At 47.4% G+C, this 22,921-nt stretch overlaps 1 protein-coding gene across 1 annotated transcript in view; it reads right to left on the bottom strand.

The window, feature by feature from the left end:
- The window catches only part of LOC116989156 (probable protein S-acyltransferase 6), a 116,500-nt gene that overhangs the window by 54,106 nt on the left and 39,473 nt on the right, over window positions 1-22,921 (bottom strand). The window contains exons 2-5 of the mRNA XM_033046382.1: window positions 14,270-14,314; window positions 13,056-13,129; window positions 7,909-7,993; window positions 7,219-7,383 (exon numbers count right to left, since the gene is read on the bottom strand). The gene's annotated coding sequence lies outside the window, so the exon portion shown is untranslated. The remainder of the gene's footprint in view (window positions 1-7,218; window positions 7,384-7,908; window positions 7,994-13,055; window positions 13,130-14,269; window positions 14,315-22,921) is intronic.

Consider the following 22,921-nt stretch of genomic DNA (forward strand, 5'->3'; position numbering starts at 1 on the left):
AGATAGCCATGGGAGTCAGTGGGTTGATAGTGGATGTCGGTCAGAAGTCTATCACCTGCAATGGAGATAGTGAGGTCAAGGAATGGTAGGGAAGTGTCAGAAATGGTCCAGGTGTATTTGAGTGCCGGATGGAAGTTAGTGGTGAAGTGGATGAAGCCAGTCAGTTGTGTGCGGGTGCAGGAGGAGGCACCAAAGCAGTCGTCGATGTAGCGGAGGTAGAGGTTGGGGATGGGGCCCTGGTATGTATTGAACAAGGATTGCTCGACGTAACCGACAAATAGGCAGGCATAGCTGGGGCCCATGCGTGTGCCCATAGCTACGCCTTGTATTTGGAGGAAATGGGAGGAGTTGAACGTGAAGTTATTGAGGGTAAGGACCAGCTCCGCTAGGCGGAGGAGAGTGTCAGTGGCTGGGTATAGGTTGCTTCTCTGGTCGAGGAAGAACCGGAGGGCTTTGAGACCATCCTGGTTGGGGATGGAGGTGTAGAGTGACTGGACGTCCATGGTGAAGATGAGGGGGTGAGGGCCTAGAGAATGGAATGCGCGGAGACGATGGAGAGTGTCTGAGGTGTCTTGAACATAGGTAGGGAGGGATTTAACCAAGGGGGCTAGGATGGAGTCAAGGTATTTGGAAATGAGTTCAGTGGGGCACGAACAGGCAGAGACAATGGTGCTTCCGGGACAGTCAGGTTTGTGGATTTTGTGGAGAAGGTAAAATCGGGCCGTGCGTGGCTGGGGAACGATGAGGTTGGAGGCTCGGTCGGGTAGGGCATTGGAGTTGATGAAGTCGGTGATGGTGCTGGAGATGGTGGCCTGGTGCTCGTCAGTGGGGTCATGGTCCAGGGGTAAGTAGGAGGTGTCCGAGAGTTGGCGCGTGGCCTCAGCTTTGTAGAGATCGGCGCGCCAGAATACCACGGCACCTCCCTTGTCGGCGGGTTTGATAACCCAACCTGGGTTGTTGCGGAGTGAGTCGATGGCAGAACGTTCATGGGGGGAGAGATTGGAGTGAGACAGGGGAGTGGAGAAGTTGAGGCGGTTAATGTCGCGACGGCAGTTTTTGATGAAGAGTTCTAAATCCGGAAGTTGGCCACGAGGGGGGTTCCACGAAGAGGGGGTGCGTTGGAGACGGGAAAAGGGGTCATCAGTGGGGGGCGAGGACTCCTTCCCATGGAAGTACGCTGTGAGGCGGAGGCGACGGTAGAAGAGCTCCAAGTCATGGTGGGCGCGGAATTCATTGAGGTGGGGACGGAGGGGGACAAAGGTAAGACCTCTGTTGAGGACAGACCGTTCGGTGTTGGAGAGGGGGAGGTCCGGGCGGGAGGGGGGGGGGGGATAGTGAACACCTGGCAGGGATGGGGGTTGGGTCCGGAGGAAGGCAGGTGGGTGGACTGGGGACGAGGCAATGTGTGGTGGGGAGGCGGTGGGTGGTGGGGGGGTGGGGGAGGGGTGAGAGGGCTGTGGTGTGGGTGGGGAAGAGCAGGGGTCACATAGTTAGAGGGGGATGGGGAAGACTCAGTGGAACTGCCACTGAGGTTGACCAGGCTGGGTCGACTGGCACTAGGACCCAGTGGAGTCAAATCCAGGAGAGTGGGAGTTAGCAGCGTGGAGGCTTCAGGCCCAGTGCAGAGTTCAGGCTCCAGGTAAGGCGACGGCTGTGGGTTGTTGGAGGGAGGTGTAGTGGCGCGGGTCACCGGACCCGATGGTGTGAGTCCAGTGGCGCGGGTCAACGGACTCCCGATGTTGACCCGATGTTCGGAGTCGATGGGCGGTTGGAGTCGGGGTCCGCGAGCGATGTGTGGGAAGTCCCGGTGGGCGGATGGTCGGCAGGGCGGGGCGGCGCGGCTCGGCCAGCCCGGGAAGGCGACGAGATGGGTCGGGTGCGGTGCGGCGGCCATGTTGGGGGTGCCCCGGTCCGGCGGCGATGCCCGGTAGGTCGGGTCCAGCGGCGTTATTGGGCAGGCCCAGTGCGACGGCGAAGTTCAGTAGGCCCGGTCCACAACCCTGTCTACCCGCGTCTCCACTTTCATGAAAATATGCATCAGCATCTAAAACATTCTGTTCTACAACATTCACCAAGGCCCTATTTACCGTGTGAGCACTCCTCTAGTTTGTCCTACCAAAATACTCCACACATTTATCCGAATTAAACACCTTCTGCCATATCAACTAACTGGCCCAGTGACGCAAGAAGAATGGATGTGAAGAAAGGAGGGTGTGAAGATTAAACTGGGAAGACTAGAAGAGGATGGAAAGAGGTGGGGAAAGCACATCTGGGGTGAGGGTTAATTAAAATTGGAATATTCAATGTTCATACCATTGGGTTGTAGACCACCCAGGTGGAATTATGAGATGATGTTTCTTTGGTTTGCATTGGGCTTCACCCTGGCAGTGGAGAAGGCCGAGGACAGACAAGTTGACGTGTAAATGAACTGCCTTGCAGTTGGGAGCAGATTGGTCATTGCAGACAGAGAGTAGCTCCTCAGCAAATTGGTCGCCTAATCTACATTAATCATATTGGGACCACTGAATGCAGCAGACAAGGTTGGAAGAGGTGTCACCTGAAAGGACTGTTTAGATCTCTGGGTGATGGTGAGAGAGGGGGTGCAAGAACAAGTATTGCATTTCCACCAATTGCAAGATAAAGTGCCAGGAGTTAGGAATGTATGGTGGGTAAGGATGAACTGAGAAAAGAGTCACAGAGGGAGTAGTCCATGTGGAAGGTAGAAAGGCATGTGGAGAAGGTGAGGGATTACACTAGCTGGCAGAAGTGATAAATCACAGCATCATTTGTTTGGTCTCTAGAACAGGAAATTCAGTTTACATTGGGAGTAGGGGATGGAGTCCTTACAGGAAGCAGGGTGGGAAGAAGTGTAGTCCAGATAGCCATGGGAGTCAGTGGGTTGATAGTGGATGTCGGTCAGAAGTCTATCACCTGCAATGGAGATAGTGAGGTCAAGGAATGGTAGGGAAGTGTCAGAAATGGTCCAGGTGTATTTGAGTGCCGGATGGAAGTTAGTGGTGAAGTGGATGAAGCCAGTCAGTTGTGTGCGGGTGCAGGAGGTGGCACCAAAGCAGTCGTCGATGTAGCGGAGGTAGAGGTCGGGGATGGGGCCCTGGTATGTATTGAACAAGGATTGCTCGACGTAACCGACAAATAGGCAGGCATAGCTGGGGCCCATGCGTGTGCCCATAGCTACGCCTTGTATTTGGAGGAAATGGGAGGAGTCGAACGTGAAGTTATTGAGGGTAAGGACCAGCTCCGCTAGGTGGAGGAGAGTGTCAGTGGCTGGGTATAGGTTGCTTCTCTGGTCGAGGAAGAACCGGAGGGCTTTGAGACCATCCTGGTTGGGGATGGAGGTGTAGAGTGACTGGACGTCCATGGTGAAGATGAGGGGGTGAGGGCCTAGAGAATGGAATGCGCGGAGACGATGGAGAGTGTCTGAGGTGTCTTGAACATAGGTAGGGAGGGATTTAACCAAGGGGGCTAGGATGGAGTCAAGGTATTTGGAAATGAGTTCGGTGGGGCACGAACAGGCAGAGACAATGGTGCTTCCGGGACAGTCAGGTTTGTGGATTTTGTGGAGAAGGTAAAATCGGGCCGTGCGGGGCTGGGGAACGATGAGGTTGGAGGCTCGGTCGGGTAGGGCATTGGAGTTGATGAAGTCGGTGATGGTGCTGGAGATGGTGGCCTGGTGCTCGTCAGTGGGGTCATGGTCCAAGGGTAAGTAGGAGGTGTCCGAGAGTTGGCGCGTGGCCTCAGCTTTGTAGAGATCGGCGCGCCAGAATACCACGGCACCTCCCTTGTCGGCGGGTTTGATAACCCAACCTGGGTTGTTGCGGAGTGAGTCGATGGCAGAACGTTCATGGGGGGAGAGATTGGAGTGAGACAGGGGAGTGGAGAAGTTGAGGCGGTTGATGTCGCGACGGCAGTTTTTGATGAAGAGTTCTAAATCCGGAAGTTGGCCACGAGGGGGGTTCCACGAAGAGGGGGTGCGTTGGAGACGGGAAAAGGGGTCATCAGTGGGGGGGCGAGGACTCCTTCCCATGGAAGTACGCTGTGAAGCGGAGGCGACGGTAGAAGAGCTCCAAGTCATGGTGGGCGCGGAATTCATTGAGGTGGGGACGGAGGGGGACAAAGGTAAGACCTCTGTTGAGGACAGACCGTTCGGTGTTGGAGAGGGGGAGGTCCGGGCGGGGCGGGGGGGGGGGGGGGGGATAGTGAACACCTGGCAGGGATGGGGGTTGGGTCCGGAGGAAGGCAGGTGGGTGGACTGGGGACGAGGCAATGTGTGGTGGGGAGGCGGTGGGTGGTGGGGGGGGTGGGGGAGGGGTGAGAGGGCTGTGGTGTGGGTGGGGAAGAGCAGGGGTCACATAGTTAGAGGGGGATGGGGAAGACTCAGTGGAACTGCCACTGAGGTTGACCAGGCTGGGTCGACTGGCACTAGGACCCAGTGGAGTCAAACCCAGGAGAGTGGGAGTTAGCAGCGTGGAGGCTTCAGGCCCAGTGCAGAGTTCAGGCTCCAGGTAAGGCGACGGCTGTGGGTTGTTGGAGGGAGGTGTAGTGGCGCGGGTCACCGGACCCGATGGTGTGAGTCCAGTGGCGCGGGTCAACGGACTCCCGATGTTGACCCGATGTTCGGAGTCGATGGGCGGTTGGAGTCGGGGTCCGCGGGCGATGTGTGGGAAGTCCCGGTGGGCGGATGGTCGGCAGGGCGGGGCGGCGCGGCTCGGCCAGCCCGGGAAGGCGACGAGATGGGTCGGGTGCGGTGCGGCGGCCATGTTGGCGATGCCCGGTAGGTCGGGTCCAGCGGCGTTATTGGGCGGGCCCAGTGCGACGGCGAAGTTCAGTAGGCCCGGTCCACAACCCTGTCTACCCGCGTCTCCACTTTCATGAAAATATGCATCAGCATCTAAAACATTCTGTTCTACAACATTCACCAAGGCCCTATTTACCGTGTGAGTACTCCTCTAGTTTGTCCTACCAAAATACTCCACACATTTATCCGAATTAAACACCTTCTGCCATATCAACTAACTGGCCCAGTGACGCAAGAAGAATGGATGTGAAGAAAGGAGGGTGTGAAGATTAAACTGGGAAGACTAGAAGAGGATGGAAGGAGGTGGGGAAAGCACATCTGGGGTGAGGGTTAATTAAAATTGGAATATTCAATGTTCATACCATTGGGTTGTAGACCACCCAGGTGGAATTATGAGATTATGTTTCTTTGGTTTGCATTGGGCTTCACCCTGGCAGTGGAGAAGGCCGAGGATAGACAAGTTGACGTGTAAATGAACTGCCTTGCAGTTGGGAGCAGATTGGTCATTGCAGACAGAGAGCAGCTCCTCAGCAAATTGGTCGCCTAATCTACATTAATCATATCGGGACCACTGAATGCAGCAGACAAGGTTGGAAGAGGTGTCACCTGAAAGGACTGTTTAGATCTCTGGGTGATGGTGAGAGAGGGGGTGCAAGAACAAGTATTGCATTTCCACCAATTGCAAGATAAAGTGCCAGGAGTTAGGAATGTATGGTGGGTAAGGATGAACTGAGAAAAGAGTCACAGAGGGAGTAGTCCATGTGGAAGGTAGAAAGGCATGTGGAGAAGGTGAGGGATTACACTAGCTGGCAGAAGTGATAAATCACAGCATCATTTGTTAGGTCTCTAGAACAGGAAATTCAATTTACAGCTAAGAATGAATACTAATTTGTTACAACAGTTTCTGAAACAATGACGATTCTTCAGGTAGTCAAACAAAATTCAATTTATTTAATGTCAAAATGTTTATCAAATATGAAAGGAAGATATAATTATTTATTAAATATGAAGGAGATACTTGAAGGAGATACTTGAAGGATATACTTGAGATACATGTTCAATATCAATCTGTGTGACACCCAAAATTGGCCTGCTGACATTTCACCAATTGCTTTAAAATGACACCTTTCAGAGTTCAGTTTTATTGTTTCCTTTTTGTTTATGGTTAGATGGAACCAGGCTTTTAGCGCATCGGAATCCCAGGTTATCGGAAGCTGAGTCTGAGGTGTTTCCCATTCTAAAAACAAAGATGTCAGTTAGTTTGCTGCTGCCATTTTATGTTCTACAAAACTTAAGTCCACAGAAGTGCAGAGTGTAATCTACTTCTGAGCTGCAACTTATTGAAATGATTTGTGCAGGATAGTTACCCATCTAACCAGAACCGTGGTACTAGGAGTACATGCTACTACTTATTTTAATGTAGGAGTCCATCTCGAGGCTGTGCAGAGACTGACAGTATCGTCTGTGACTCAGTGCACCCTTGCCTTGGAGTCAGAGCGAATGCATATCCACACCGGATATACAAAATCTAATGCAGGTTGACGTTCCAGGTGAAATTCTGTGACAAGTGACCCATCACCTGATTACCCTTTGCCACTCTATCATCTACAGGACAAGTTAGAAATGTGTGATGGAACACCCTCCACTCACCTGGAGGGACAAGAACAGTTCTGCTAACGTTCAGGCAGCTCAACTCTGCAGCACAGGGTGGGATGTTCGATTAGCACTTCATTCTTCATCATACATTTATTCTGTCCATCCTCAGCACCCTGTGGCTGCTGTATGCACTGGATACAACTTTTACTGAGACCTCCTCGATAATCATGTCCAAGCCCACAACTTCTGCAGCCTGGAAAAATAGGGACACCTGGCACCTGAGAACACCTCCCTCCCCTAGTTCCGACCTATTCTGGTCTATCGCCTCGCCCTTCCTTAAACCAGCAATTAGCAACAAGCTGGAACAGCCTACCAGATGCTGTAATGGGGACACCTTCACATGATTCAAAACACAGTTTAGCCCCATCTTCTCAAGGGGAATTAATCCAAAAAAAAAATTAAACAAGGCCAAGAGTATGTAATACACGTGGAGTCAAATACAAAAGGCAGCTCCTGCATTTGACAAAATTTGGCCTTGTCGAGCTACCTCACGTTACCCAACAGTTACATTGAAAATAGTTTAGGTAATCTGAAAGAAAATCAAATGAATTTGGGGGTATACAAGTACAATGGCAATACTTCAAATCATCTGACATTGTTAACACAGTTAAGTGCCAAAGGTTACCTGACGCTCATGGAATTCCAGACACATTTAGCACCTTTGAGAAACTGGCAGGGAAAAGGAGTGTAAACGATCAAGAAATATACCTGTGTCAGGGCAGCATTGTGATTGCATTGTGTTTTACCTGCTTGTGACCCGTGCTTTATGATTCACGAGTCCATCCACATGTCAATCCATGAGGATCCACGCAGAACGTAAATCTTCTGAGATTCAACCTTTACCGGTGGGCCTGCTGGAACGTACTCCGATTCAGTCCATTCCCATGTATTTCCCAGCATGTCATAGATGCCTAAGCAAAGTGTACAAACACTAATGTCATAGAAAGTCTTAGAATCACACAGCACCAAAACAGGCCACATTACTCCATATTGAACATAATTTTCGAGATCAATTATTTGTATTTCAATCACACAGCCAGGAAAACATGAATTTCATACGGGTAAAATAATGAAAACTTAAAACTAACTAAAAATAAATGCATATATTACAACTTCAATACATTTCATTTAAATAAAATGTTTATGTTTAAGAAGTGGTAGAGGGAGGTTGTGGGCAATAAAACAACACCTGAAGAAGACTCAAAGGGACTGAAGATACTGGAATCTTGAGCAGAAATAATAAATTGCAGAAGGGCCAGGCAGCATCTGTGGGGAGATATGGAGAAATAGATGTTTTGAGTCCTTCATCTGGATGGGATAAAACAACATAACAAGTTAGGGAGGGTTTGTAAAATGATGAGCAAAGATTTGGTGAGACAGAACCACTTTGTGGACGTTTGTGAAAATATAGGCACAGAGAGTGAATCACACCTTACCATAGTGATTCTGTGGTGGAAATGCATTCACAGGGGATACACCATGATAACCATCTTCTGCTGTGTCCTGTTCTGGAAATTTCCCCTGTAATAAACATATCAGAAAGAAGATTTGAAGACTCAAATGCAAATAATATCCACGATACACAATGGAAAGTTATTTTTTACCCAATGAACATTAAAATGCAGTCAAAGCAAAGATAAGGCAAGGGAAGAGATTGCTAGGGCTCTGGCTGAGGCATGGTTCCAGATGACTGGAGAGAAGTAGGGCAATTATAGAGCTGTGAGCCAGCATTGGTAGTAAGGAGGTTGGTGGAAAGGAGTCTGAGGGGAAGGATTTGTCAACACTTGGAAGGGAAAAACAGATACAATTAAACAGGAATGCTTCGAGAAGTTGGCAATTTTCAAGTAGAAACAGCACCTGATGCAGAGGGGAAGGACACAAAGATGGAAGTGGTGGAAACTCTGGCCAATGTCTTTATGTCTACAGAGACCAACAGGACTGGAAGCATTCAAGGAGATGATAAACCTGATACTTGCAGGCAACAATGTCAGCAGGAAACTGGTTGCCACAAATTTGTTAAAGGCTAACAGTATTTGGGGAATTTAGACCCCAACAATAATGAATTCTTCACCCTGGACCTTTAGATTTCTGGGGCAGAGAATCGCAGAATCACAATGCTCAAAAGAAGAAACTCCCCCACACGTCTAAAGTGGTGATGTTTCACCCCGAAACTATGTTCACTTGTTTACAGACTCCATAAGCAAAGGAATCGCTCACTCTACCAAGTCTCTCAGAAACTGTTGTGTGGCGGAACTTGGTTCTGGAAGTGGCGGCGCTGGTGAACGGCTGCGGCTCGCCTGCAGTCCGTTTGTTTTTACTTTTTTGTGTTGTTTTTTTCGTTTTGTCTGGCTATGTTTTTGGTTTTAGGTTGTGTTTATGTGTGTGGGGGGTTGAATCAGGACTTGCTGTCTCTCCCTTCGGGGGTATGTGACTTTTTTGTCGTATCCCCCTTCTCTGCCTCCGTCTGCGCTGAGGCCTAATGGCGGAGCTGGCGACCTCGAGGCTCCGGAGGCAGCCTGTCAGGACTCGCCCTGGGCTCGCTCCCGTGAGGGCGGCCCGGCTCGGGGCTGGAACGGCACTCCCGTGAGGGGCTGTGACGCTCCCGTGAGGGCGGCCTGGCGCGGGGGCTGAGAAGCTCCCGTTGTGGCGGCCCAGCTCGAGGGGTAACGCGCTCCCGTGGGGGCGGCCCAGCTCCGAGGGTAACGGCGCTCCCGCGGGGCGGCCTGGCGCGGTGGCTGAGACGCTCACGTGAGGGTGACCCGGCTCGGGGCTGGAACAGTGCTCCGGTGGCTGAGACGGCGTTCTGGCGGCGGCGGCGGCCTGAGTCCGGGGTTCAGCCGCGGGCCAGTGGACGACGTCGTCAACAGCTGGTCCGCTGGACTGAGGGCGGCAGCTTCTACCACCCGGGCCCCCGGTGTTTGAACGGCCCGTTCGCGGAGCTCGGTGAGCCGCGGGACTGATTTTCCATCGCCCGGTGGGGTATCGCTCAGCGCAGAGGGAGAGAGAGGAGGGAGAGACCTGCAGCCCTAGATTTTTGCCTCCATCACAGTGAGGAGGTGCTTGGTGGACCCACTGTGGTGGATGTTAATTTGTGTTTACTGTCTGTTCTGTTGTCTATTATTGTATGTATGACTGCAGGCACGAATTTCGTTCAGACTGAAAGGTCTGAATGACAATAAAGGAAATTCAATTCAATTCAATTCATTCTATGGTAGACAAAATGTCTGAAGAAGGGTTTCGGCCCGAAACGTTGCCTATTTCCTTCGCTCCATAGATGCTGCCGCACCACCCGCTGAGTTTCTCCAGCAATTTTGTCTACCTTCGATTTTCCAGCATCTGCAGTTCCTGCTTGAACATACCTCATTCTTATGACAAGCCCATTTGTTCAATTGTTCCTCACAGGCTCTTCAGCCCAGGATCAATCTTGTAAACCCATTCTGAACTGATTTCATTGCAAACACATCCTCCCTTTGATACATCAGCAAACTATTGGCTGTTCTCTGGCTGTGACCTCACCAGCACGCGGAAGAACCAGAGGCAAGATTTCCTTACTCGTGCAAGTCATCCCCCTCATAATAAAGGCAACATTTCTTCTGACTTGCTGATTACGCACTGCATCTCTGCACTTCCTTTATGCATTTCTTGTAAGAGGACATTCAGTTCTCACTGCCCAGTGATATTTAATAATCTCACAACATTTATCTTTTTCTTTCTGTAATAATGGATAAGCTCAGATTTCAATTTACCCAAACAGCATCAGCATGCCTTTTGCATCGTGGAATGCTAACACTCTTGACCATTGCACCACCACCATCAAATACACCTATCACTCCATCCACCAGCCAGCCTGATAATCTGTTGCTGCTGTTGAATCTGAGGGTTTACAGACAGATTGAACCACATTGCACCACCAAATATTTACACAGCAGTGGAGTGAGGAGACGCATCGGTGTTCAACCTGTACTGTTAAAATTACTCAAAACACGTTACCTGCCAAGGTTTGTGCGATTGGGCTGAAACCTATTTCCCCATGGATTAGATTAGATTAAACTTTATTAATCCCCTTATTCAGGGGAACTTGTGATGTCCTTGCAGCACACTAATAAAAATACAACATAGATTCAAAAAGAATTCAACACAAAAACATCCCCCCACAGTGATTCCCACTGTGGGGGAAGGCACAAAGTCCCAGTCCCAATCCTCTTGTCCACCCCAAAGTCGGGCCTATTGAGGCCTCCACAGTCGCCGCCACGGCGCCCGATGTTCTCGCCGGGTGATGGTGCTTCGGCGTTGGGAGAACCCCCAGCGGCTTGGGGTGCCAGGAACGGCCGCCTTCCCACCGGAGACCGCGGCTTCCAAGCCAACAGACCGCGCCGGACGGAGCTCCCACACTGGCGATCTCAGCAAGAGATCCCAGGCTCCGGGATGTAACGTTCAGCATCGCAGCTGGCCGCTCCACAGAACCGCGGCTCCACGATGTTCTCATCTGCGGTCCCAGCATACTGGTTCCAGCGATACACTCTACCTGAAATCAGAGATGAGAGAATTAGTGTTTAAATTGTAGACTCAGTTGCATGGCTTGGATATTCACATTCTCCTATCAAAGTGTTAAACATAATTGCAGGCATCAGCAGAGCTGCTATCAAATGCTGGAGGCTCACAATATTTCGTAGCAATTATCCTTCAACAATACAAATACATCTTGTTCCCAAATGCTGCCTTGTAGTAATGAGTGTAATGCTGAAAAATTCCCAGGGAACCTCATGCAGCTGCTGACACTGAACAAGGCAACTGCAATCTCATCTAAAAAATAGACGAGGCAGAATCAGAGAAACCAAGAGAAAATGAAGCATCCATACAAGAGACTAAATGGAAGGAGGTGCATTCAAGGCAAGGCTCTCCATCTGCAGCCAATGAAGCTCTCAATCGCATTTCATCCATTACCTAAACCTCTTTCCCTCACCCCTTTTTAAAGCCTTTTCACTTGCTGCGTGTCCCTTTTCCTGCAATATTTTCTCCCAACTAACCTTTACGAATTCCTGTCAGTTCCTTCAAAACTTGCCTTATCCCAATTTAGGACATTGATTTGTGAACCAGTCCTATCTTCTCCCGTAACTATCTTAAACTAATGCAATTCTTATCATTGGTCCAGAAGTGCTACCCACTGACCCTTCACTTGCCCAGTCTCATTTCCTAACACACAGCTCAGTGTTGCCTCCTGCACTGTAGAACCTTCTTCATACTGTTTGAGAATTTTTTTCTGGACATATTTAACAAATTCCACCCCTTGAAAGCCCTTTGCACTATGGCAGTTCCAGTCAATACAATGGAAATCCAAATTGGCTACTCTTACAATATTGTTCATCCAACTATCTGTGTTCTCCTTAAATATTGCACTTATAATACCTGTAGAATTCCAGTCTTACCAGCAAGGACAAGATTCACCAACATATCCTCTGACCTCGCCTATTGCATTAAGTGCTCTTGAATTTTGCTTAAATATCCACGTGGAAATTGCTAGCAGAAAATAAATTCAACTGTAAATGCTGGAACGGTGGGGCACAAAATTTAGTTAAGCAAAATTTCTGCCACAGGCCAATGATTGTTCTGAATATCTTTCATCAATCTGCCATGTTGGGTCAACTTCTTTCTTCACAAATGTTGCCTGACCTGGTGAGTCCTTCAGCATTGTCCATTTTATTTCAATTATTTGTCTTCTCCAAGTTTCTTTTCTTATTCTCTAATCTGTTTAGCACTTTTTTTCGCTAAGCCTTATCCACTCTTCATCGTCACTTCATTTCCACAGACCTCCATCTCATCAAAAGTTTTCCCTTCCTTCTTTTGTCAGCATCTTTAAACCCAGTTCCAATGGAATGTCTTTGATCTGAATCATTAACTCTCTTTTCCTTTCTACAGACGCTGCTGGAACTGCAAAGTAATTTCCACCAGTTTCTGCTTTTTTCCCGTGATCACAAGATCATGAATCGCTAAGTCTAGTTTCCGGTGAAATTGGGAACATCCAATTGAACAAACTCCAAATAATATCAGTATCATTGTTGTGAGATCATGGTAGGACTTTGATACATTGACAATGAAGGATGGACAAGTCAGGAAGGAAGGTAGTTGGGGGGTATCCTGCAGAAGCCGTATGCTTTTTGGTGGTGAATACCATGATTTGGGAGGATCTGTCAAAGTAATCTGGAGGGAGTACCTGCAGTGCATTCGGCCCTTCGAGCCAACACCGCCATTCAATGTGATCATGGCTGATCATCCACAATCAGCACCCCATTCCTGCCTTCTCCCCATATCCCCTGACTCCGCTATTTTAAGAGCCCTATCTAGCTCTGTCTTGAAAGCATCCAGAGAACCTGCCTCCACCGCCCTCTGAGCAGAGAATTCCACACTCACCACTCTCTGTGAGAAAAAGTGTTTCCTCATCTCCGTTCTAAACGGCTTACTCCTTATTCTTAAAATCTTGACAATTGAAATATTTGGGGAAATAATTAAGAAACATTTAAAGAAATTTGAGTCAATAAAAGATAACCAGCATGGATATATTAAAAGCAAGTTGTGTTTGACTAACCTGACTTAATTTTTGTTGAAGAAGCAGAGAAGGTTAATTAAGCGAATTCAGTAGATGCTCTCTACATGGATTTTCTGAAATCAATAAAGACCTGCATGAAACCCATTTGGCAAAATTGATGCTCAAACAATTAAATAGTTTGTATTGACAACAGGAATTTCAAAAATGGTTAAAGACAGTAGTCAGAGATGGCTGCTTTCTAGATTGGAAGATGGTGCTCCTCGGTGGCCAGTACTGGAACAGCTTATTTTGGAAACACACTCAAAGTTGCTACAGTGTATCCTATAGATGGTACAACTTTTGCTATTGATTAGTAGGAGCCAGCGGAGCAACCTTTCCACACGGAGGTGGTGAGTATATGGAATTAGCTACCAGTGAAAATGGTTAAGGCAGATATAATGACACATTTAAAAGCCAGTTGTTTAAGAACTGCAGATGCTGGAAACATCGAAGGTAGACAAAAATGCTGGAGAAACTCAGCGGGTGAGGCAGCGTCTATAGAGCGAAGGAATATTATGCCTTTAAAAGACAGTTGGTCAGATAAATGGATTGGAAGGATTGAGAGAGATATGGGCAAATGGGATTTGGTCAATAGTGTTAGACACTGCCTGGTCCGTCAGATGTTCTGACCCCATAAATTGAAAGAATCTATACGAGGCAAGCCTCAAAAGGCAACCAATATCATTATAGACCCACACTCTCATTTCAATCCTGCCATTAGGAGGAAGGTATAAGAGTCTGAAACAGTGAACATGTTCAGCAATAGCTTCTTCACTACAAGCATTACGTTTTTGAACACTAAACACTAACCTCAACGATTAAAGCAGAGTGTCTTTAGTTGCACAAAGAAATGTGCATTTTCTTTGCACTAGTATCGGTTATTAATTTATATTTCCTAATTTATTATATTATCTGTGTGTATTGCATTTACTGACTCGTATATTGTTGCAAGAAATAATGTATTGTTCATTTTATTACATATGACAATAAACACTATGAACTCTTGGTAAATGGAGCATCTGGGTCGACAGGGATGGCTTAGGGCCGAAGGGCCTGGTTTCATGCTCTATGATATTATTCTTCTCAAGTAACAGGTATCAACATTCGTTACCTCTGTGACATTGCTTCAATACAATATACAGCTACTCAAAAGAATGCAATAGATTTTAAACAGGAAAATCTTGTCTTTCATGTTCAAGATTATCAAACCTCACCTGTCTCCAAAAAGCTCTTTCAATAGGCAGCCACAACGGAGCAGACTGAAACAACAAATGTCATTCAATGAACACAATTCCTAAAATTACTTTGGATGCAGAAGTAATGCACGTGACATAAATTTAAAAGATATAATTTTGAACAAAGACGAGCCGAGTATTTTAGCACAGGGATGACCCCAAATGGTTTTGCAGCCAGCAATTCTGAAACTGTTTGTGGGGGGACTCTGGGGGAGAGTTAATGGTGTCGAAACTGGCCTTATTGCCCGGGATGGTCAAATAAACAAGTCTAAATCAGTCATAGGCCAGAGATTAAAAAGGAAGAAAACTGGGAGGCTGCTGGAATTTTGGCTGATGTGATTGTGTTTTAATCAATCTGTTCCCTTTTTCCCTTTTGCTCCATCTGATGTACTCGTATTTGGTATGATTTATCTGGATAGTATGTGAACAACATTTTTCACTCTATCTTGGTACACACTAATAATAAACAAAAACCAATACAGAACAACTAGAAACTGCAACTCACCAATAAGTCACATTTGTAGAATGTTACCTCTATGCCTCTTCCTGTCCTCACAGACGTTTGTGAATTGCTAACTTCTTGAACCACGTTGAGGGAGAATCATTTGCCCAAATGTCACATTTGTGCTGGAGCCTGCAAAAGACAATCCCTGTAAACAATAGCTGACAATTCTTGAAGAGAATGGTCAATCAGATCTCTCCTTGCAATTATTTAAATGTTCTTACCGTTTCAGTACTGCAGTTGTTCCTTCATTGGCAACCACGCCTTTAGCTGCACAGGTCACAGGCATTAGAATGCACCTCCATCAGTCCAAATAGAAGCAGAGAGGGGAAGGGAAGTGGGGTGAGAAGGCAACAAGTGGGAAGTGAGAAGGTAACAAGGAAAATAGTTTGTTATATTCGTTCCAGTTCTGTTGATCCGAGCAGTGGCAGTTAAGGTTTAGGCAGGACATTTATAAGGAGAGGGAGCTGGAGTGGGTATTGTCAGGGGAATGGGTAGATAATGTGGTAACAGGTAAATAGGCCAGTTGAGAGGAAAGAGTTTGAAATGGAGCACCAGAGTTTTCGTTAAGGTAAGAGAAAGTGGGCAAGGGGGCACTTGAGGGCGGTTGGGTAAAGTAGGAACAAAAGTGACAGGTAGTGGAACAACAGCATTGGAACGAGATAGGATGGATATAAAAGTCGTAGATGTGGTGTCTGCACACTTTGAACTGACGGATGGACGTTCCACCAGATGACCTGGGATCACAGTGACTTCAGTCACTGTTGTACAACTAAAATAAAACAAAGTGAACTAAATTAGTAATGCTGATGTTCAGACTTACAATGCAGCTGGAACCATAAGAAGTCTATAAGACCATGACACATAGGAGCAGAAATAGACCATTCGGCCCATCAAGTTAGCTCCATCATTCAATCATAACTGATCTGTTTTTCTTTCTCAACCCCATTCTGCCTTCTCCCCCAACCTTTGAAACCCTTACTAATCAAAAACCTATAAATCTCTGCTTTAAAAATACTTAATGTCTTGGCCTCCTCAGCGATCTGTAGCAATGAATTCCACAGATTCACCACCCTCTGGCTAAAGAAAATCAATATATTTTTTAAGTGCGAGTGTCCCTAATAGGATCTGCATTTATTGCCTATTTTCAATTGCCCTTGAGAAAGCGATGGGGGACTACCATCTTGAACCATCGCAGTTCATCTGGTAAAGATCCTCACACAGCAGTGTACATTGCTGGGACACTTCAGGATGTGAATTTGCTGCGGCCTGATGCCAGGCAGCAGAAATCCTCCTCAAGGAGGTTCATTTAAATGCCACAATAAAACCAGAAAATGCTGGAAATACTCAGCCGATCAGGCTACATCTGTAGGAAGAGAAATAGAGTTAAGGTTTAGGTCAAAGACCCTTCATTGGAACTGGAAAGTAAAATAAGTGTTATCAGTCTGCAAAGCTTCAATCTAAATTTATCAGGATTATTTAAGGGAACGGTGATTGCTATATTATATTGTATTGCTATATCTATATTATAGATTGTGTTATATTTCCATCATTGGTGAAATGGTTTATCTCATAGTGTTTTAATATCATACTGTATTTAAATAATAGATTGGCCAATAGATTGCGTTGCCTCAAATTCTTATTTACAAGGCGATCTTACCTCGATAGCTGGTTACCGAACAACAGGGCAGTAAAGTTTCTCCAACATCCTTTGTGAAAAGGATTCTTGTCATTTTATATGTCCTCAAAATCTGTCAGCAAGAAAATCATATTGATCAGTCAATGGACAATAGAGAATAGGTGCAGGAGTAGGCCATTTGCCCCTACACGCCAGTGCTACCATCCACTGTGATCATGGCTGATCAACCACACAATCAGTACCCAGTTCCTGCCTTCTCCCCATACCCCTTGACTCCGCTTTCTTTAACAGCTCTATCTAACTCTCTTTTGAAAGCATCCAGAGAATTGGCCTGATGCAGAGAATTCCACAGATTCACAACTCTCTGGATGAAAACCACAGATGCACAACTCTCTGGGTGAAAATCAGGTAATATCAGCAAAGTATAAAATAAATATATTCAGTGGGTGTTTCCAGTTGTTATTTCAGAGTTCCAGCACTGCAGTATTTTGATTTTACACCAAGTGACTTGACTCCACTCCCTGTGGACCAGCAGGAGTAGGGACTTTTCTTCCCCACCCTGCACCCACAGCCCATCCCCCAGGCTCACATGGTGATTTATTGAAACAGCCCAGATCCAAATTGAACATCGTAACATTGCAGTTAATGACTTCAACAACTCAACTGATTTAAAATGGCTCACCTGTGCTTTATGGCAGGTAGCAAGACAAGGAATCACCACACCACTAAATCCAAAAGGTGATTCAGAAATCTCCTTTGCCATAACAGCAGGTGGTATTTGAACAATAATTAAGGCAAATGACACGAATAGCTTCAAGGGAAGCCAGAGAAATACACGAGTCATGGGATGAATAAATAAGGGTGGGGAGAGGCTCTTGTGAACCCTAAACACAGACTAGGTTAAATCCCTGTTTCTGTGTTTAAATGAAGTGAAAATTAAATTACAACTGTTATCTTTACTTTTACCTGCTCATACGTGGTCATTCCAGCTGCGATGAGGTAAGTGTGAAAAACGAAAAAGAAAAATAACGGTACAGAAGCAAGAAGCGAAATTGTAGCAAGAATAAAACTGCAAAACATTATTAAGGAAAATATCATTTCTTGCAATCAACATCAAAAAAGACAAGTAAATTGTTTAATGAATCTTCAGCCAAGAAATTCTGGTAGAGATTTACCCCCTGGATTTTTACCTGAAAATGTTGTGCTTTATTTCTTGAGTTATTAATTCAAATGTTCACAAAACCGATCCAACTTTGCATTAAAAACGCTTGTTTTTTTCCGCTGATGATGTGACAATGGATCGGCCTGCCGCCTGCTCGCACTGCGACTGACGTCACCTCCCGCCCCCCCCCCCGTTGTTCAAGATACCTGTCGACTGAAGACATTTGCCCGCTCGCGCCTCAACTCGGGCCCTCGAGCTTTGGTCGACGCACGCTCGCACCTCGGCTTCGGTTTCCCGAGAATTCCTGTGAGCTTTGGTCGACGCACGCTCACGGCGTCGAGGAAAGAGATAAAAAAGATTTCCCCACTCCCACATAATATAAAAACTAAAGGGTCACTAAAAACACACAAGTAAACACAGTCAACACAGACCAAAATAGCAAAAGGAAAAAAAGACAAGACAGGCTGTTGGCGCGGTTGCCCTGTATGGTGCCAGCATTGTAACCTAACATATGAGGGCTGTCTTTAATCTGGGTGTTTATGGGGTGAAATGATGAAGGATCCATCACTGATACGTTAGGTTCAATAGGCTACTTCTGTACTGCTTAATTATCTGTAATGCTGGAGTCTAATTTATTAAGCACTTTGCAATGTGGGATATCCTGTGCTAATAACTACAGACAACATAACTTTCTTTCAAATGCCAGTAAAAGGATACGTGGTGATCTTGGATAGAAATATTGCATTGGGATACTTCACTAGAAAGATAGTGCAGAAGGAAAACATGAGAAGAAAATAGACAGTTAGGGAAAAGAGTAAAGTGTAGAAAAAACGATGGTTTCTTTTCCCAATGCACTTTTTAAGGAAGAAACAGTGATGGTCAAGATCCTGTTGACAACACAAAATTAACAATTGCAGCACTCAGCAATTTTTTGTACATTATATAAACCATTTCAATAGTTTTCTGATAGTTGTATTAAAAATAATCTATCTTTAAAAATATTTTAATTCTCTGCCTTTTTCCCATTTTTATAGTCAGATCAGCTACACTTTGATCATCCAACAGCTCAACCAGCACAATGCACCACAAAAAATCTCCCTGCTCATGACCTAAACGTAATTCGAATGAATTTGGGAAATTTTGGGAAAGATTTAATAGGAATGTGAGGGGCTTTTTATTTACACATAGAGTGGTGGGTATATGGAACAGGTGCCAAAGGCGGTAGTTGAGGCAAATACTACAACCACATTTGCACAGGTATATGGATAGAAAAGGTTTAGAGGGACATGGGTCACATGTGGGCAGTTGGGATTAGGGTAGATGGGTCACCTTGGTGGGCAAATTGGATCAAACGGCCTGAGTCCATGCTGTATGACTCTGACGAACAGAACACAACTGTGTGATTCTGGACTGTGCTATCTCCAACTAATTCATTCACAACAACTCAGCATCGTTGGCTTGGCTAGCATGTATTGCTCATCTATAGCTACCCTCAAACTGGCTGACATGGTCAGGGATCCCATAATGGGCAAGTGGAAACATTTACTTAACAAGGCCCTTTACTTAACAAGGCCCTGTTCCGAACTCAGAGAAACGATCATGGTGTTATCTTCGGTCACTTTTTCAGGCCAAGTATTGCCTGAGGACATTTGTCTATAACTCTTTGTGGCAGCCTTGTTACAGATAAACAGATGCCCAAAATATTGCCTACGGACACTGTATATACTTTACCCACTGCTCTCCTAGCAGGCACTCAGTGAACGGCAGTGACCTTTCATAACTCCGAACAATCAGTCAAGGAGAATTCCTCAAAGAACAATGGATCAAATTTGTTCTAGATTTTACCTCTACACACACATCGCAGCTGTAGCAGTGTCGACATCTTGGGGGACGGTAGATCTTACAGATATGGCACCACTTGCTGGTAAATATGGTGCCATTGATGATCACCTCTGGGGCATCCAGAATCCCACTGATGTCGACAGAATCTGAAACAAAAGGGAATTGAACTGTGAAGATGGAGGTCGATTAACTTGTGGTGACATTTCACAAACTACCTATACTGGGTAGGTGGTGGAAATGTCATTTACGGGCATTTTTAAAACATGATCACCATTCTGTATGCTTCAAAGCAGTTATGGAAAAGGATAAAGTTTATCTTCAGGTTAAGCTAAAATGGAGAATGCTGATTTCAATAGTGCAAGTGAGCCCTCAGCAACAGTAGATTGGGAGCAAATGTCTGCGGGTAAAACAATACCTGACGAGTGGGAGTCTTTTAAAAGCGAGTTAGTGTTTAGGGACACTTTCCTGTTTCACTCAAACAACAAATGTCCTGCACTCCCACTCTCAGTGAAGGGGGCGCCGTCGAATGTAGCTGCCCTGCCAGCAGCTGTTATTCCTTACACCCTTTACTTTATTTTTAGTGAGTTAATAGTGTTTGTTTTGGAGGTCTAATCTTTTATATGTGGGGGGTGAGGGGGCAGGGAAGGGGGAAACTTTTTTTCTCAGTCCCTACCTGGTCGGAGATGCGACTTTTCTCTGAGCCGCATCTTCGCCCCTTCCTCGCGGCCTACCACGGGGCCTGAAGCGGCGTTTCCTGCTGGGGCTTCAGTGGCGGCACAGCGCTGAAGCGCCATCACAGAGCGGGCGATGCCTTACCTGGGTCGCCGTGCGGTGGGCTGCGGAGTGCTGAGACCGCCGACTCCATCATTGCGGAGCTGCGTTCAGTGGAGCGTCCAGCTGCGGGGCGGCGCTGAACTTTAAATACTGCGGAGCCTGGGATCTCTCGCCGAGCTCCAACCAGTGCGGCCTGTGGACTTTGGGAGCCGCATTCTCCGGGGAGGAAGCGGCCATTCCAGACACTCCAGGCAACTGCGGAGGCCTCAAATAGGCCCGACCATGGGTGAACAGGGGTTAGGACTGGACTTTGTGCCTTCCCTCACAGTGGGAACCAATGTGGGGGCATGTTTTTATGTTTATAGGGAGGTTGCACGTAAGGTCATCGGGTCAAAGTGCGTGACGCACGAGCAGCTCAATCCATGTGGAGGACATGGCAGCTTCTGGCACACACTGTTAACACACGGAACGTGTACCTTATTACCTGTTAAAAACCGCCAAAATTGTCATTTTTTGTGCTATAAATATTTGTGGGTGCTGTCATTGAAAGTGGGAAGGTTTGCTCTGAACCCAAGCACCAAGGTGTAAGCGGCCGAAGGAGCACCCCTCGGGACAGCCCCCACTCTCCCACCCGGGGTCAGCGCTGTCCGGCCATGGCTGCCCTCCACACCTTCTCCCTCTGTGGGCCGCACTGTCACGGGGCTGTAGGTCGGCAGCGCCCACACATGGGGCCGAGCGGGGCCAGGATGGAGCGGGACCGGGGCCGAGGTCGGAGCAGGGCAACGTCAGCTACAGCAGAGTTGGGGATGGTCTGCTCCCTCCGCCCACCCAGAGTCATTGACCGCGCTGCACCGACGCACTGACACACCGACTCCCCGTCCGCCTCCTACCCCTGGCCGCGGGGATAGATGGCCTGGGGTCCACGGGTGTGCAACCAGTCCGGATGCTGGGCTAGAAGAAGGGCCCGTTGTATTGGCAGCAGTAGTAAATGCTTACCTGCAGTTCACCGTGTGTACTCCAGTTGGCGTTGCATGGCAACAGTACGCGTCACGGGTCATGACCTCGACTGCGTGCAACCTCCCTATTGTTAAATTCTTTAATGTTGTGTCTTATTTTTATTGGTGTGCTGCAAATGGCAAGTCAAATTTCACTACACCAATTGGTGTATGATAATAAATGTCCTTTGTCCTTTGACACATACTTCGATGTTGAGCAGCCCGCACCCTAACTTGCGATGCCACCCAGTATGGGCTGTGTGCTGTTTGCCTACAAGATGAAGGTAAGGCTCCCCGCCCGACCTGTCGCCTATGCCTCCCACACAATGTCTGACACAGAACGGCGCTACGATCAGATCAAAAAGGAACTGTTCGCCATACCTTTTGCCTGCAAGAAATTCAAGAACTTTATCTTTGGGAACCCGGTCACAATTGAAACTGACCACCAGCCCTTGGTCAGCATCATGAACAAACCAATGCACGCGGCCCCTGCACGCTTAGAACGTTTGATGATGGAACTACAAAGGTATGACATAAAATTGATTTACAAACACATAAAGGACGTGTACTTAGCCGTCACCCTGTCACAGTCACCACGAGGGAGCTGCGAGAAGTACCTGTCAGGACGATGGTTATGTGGTTATGATGGTGTCTTACCTTCCATCCGCGTGTTTTGATCACCTTGCAGCACAAACGGCTGAAGCCAAAACGCAACAGTCGCTCTCCACTGTCATCCTTCATGGTTGGTCAGACAAACACTTCCAGCTGCCTCCAATTCGCCCGTTCTACCCGGTTCGTGACTAACTAGTTTTCCAGGACGGCATTGTGGTGAAGGGACTCAAGGCAGTTATTCCAGCATCTCTGCGCATCACATATTTCGAGGACGTCCACGGGGCCATCCCGGGGTGGAAGCAACTATCCAGTGAGCAAAGAGTATGTTCTTCTGGCCTGGGATGGCCGATTTTGTGCATGATTAAGTCGAAGCCTGCACGGTTTGCAACAGCTTAGCTCCGCACCAGCCCAAACAACCGCTCTTCTCACACCCCACACCGGACATACCCTGGTCCACAGTTGCGACTGACATTTTCGAGTGGCATAGCAAACAGTACCTGGTCCTAGTTGATTCATACTCGGGGTGGTATGAGATCGATTTGCTCAGTAGTCCTACCCCGCCATGGCCATCCAGAAACTTACGCGCCACTTTGCTGTCCAAAGGGCACCGGTCCCGCTGCTCTCTGACAATGGCTGTCAATTCTCCAGTAAACTCTTCAGGGGTTTCGCTAAACACTGGGATTTTTGCCACATTACCAGCAGCCCCGAATACACGCAGTCCAACGGCCTGGCTGAACACGCAGTAAGAAGTGCCAAACAGTTAATGGACTGATCACACAGGGCCTGCTCCGATGTCTATCACGACTTGCTTAACCTGCGGAACATCTCCTGTGATCCGATTCTGGGATCCCCTGCCCAGCGCCTCATGTCAAGGCAGACACGCAGTACTCTACCTATGGCCAAGCGGATGCTACAGCTACAAGTTCGTGCTCCGGCAGCATTTCAATCCAAGCTCCAGCAAGGCCGAGATGCTCAGAAGAAACATTAGGACACGACCAGCGTACCACTACCGCCACTTACCAAAGGGCAAGTCTTCCATTTGCAGTCGCCCAAAGGCTATGACCGCCTGGGTGTTGTTCTGGGGTCCACTGAGGAGCCACTCTCC

The sequence above is a fragment of the Amblyraja radiata genome, chromosome 28 (assembly GCF_010909765.2).
Source record: "Amblyraja radiata isolate CabotCenter1 chromosome 28, sAmbRad1.1.pri, whole genome shotgun sequence".
Lineage (NCBI taxonomy): Eukaryota > Metazoa > Chordata > Chondrichthyes > Rajiformes > Rajidae > Amblyraja > Amblyraja radiata.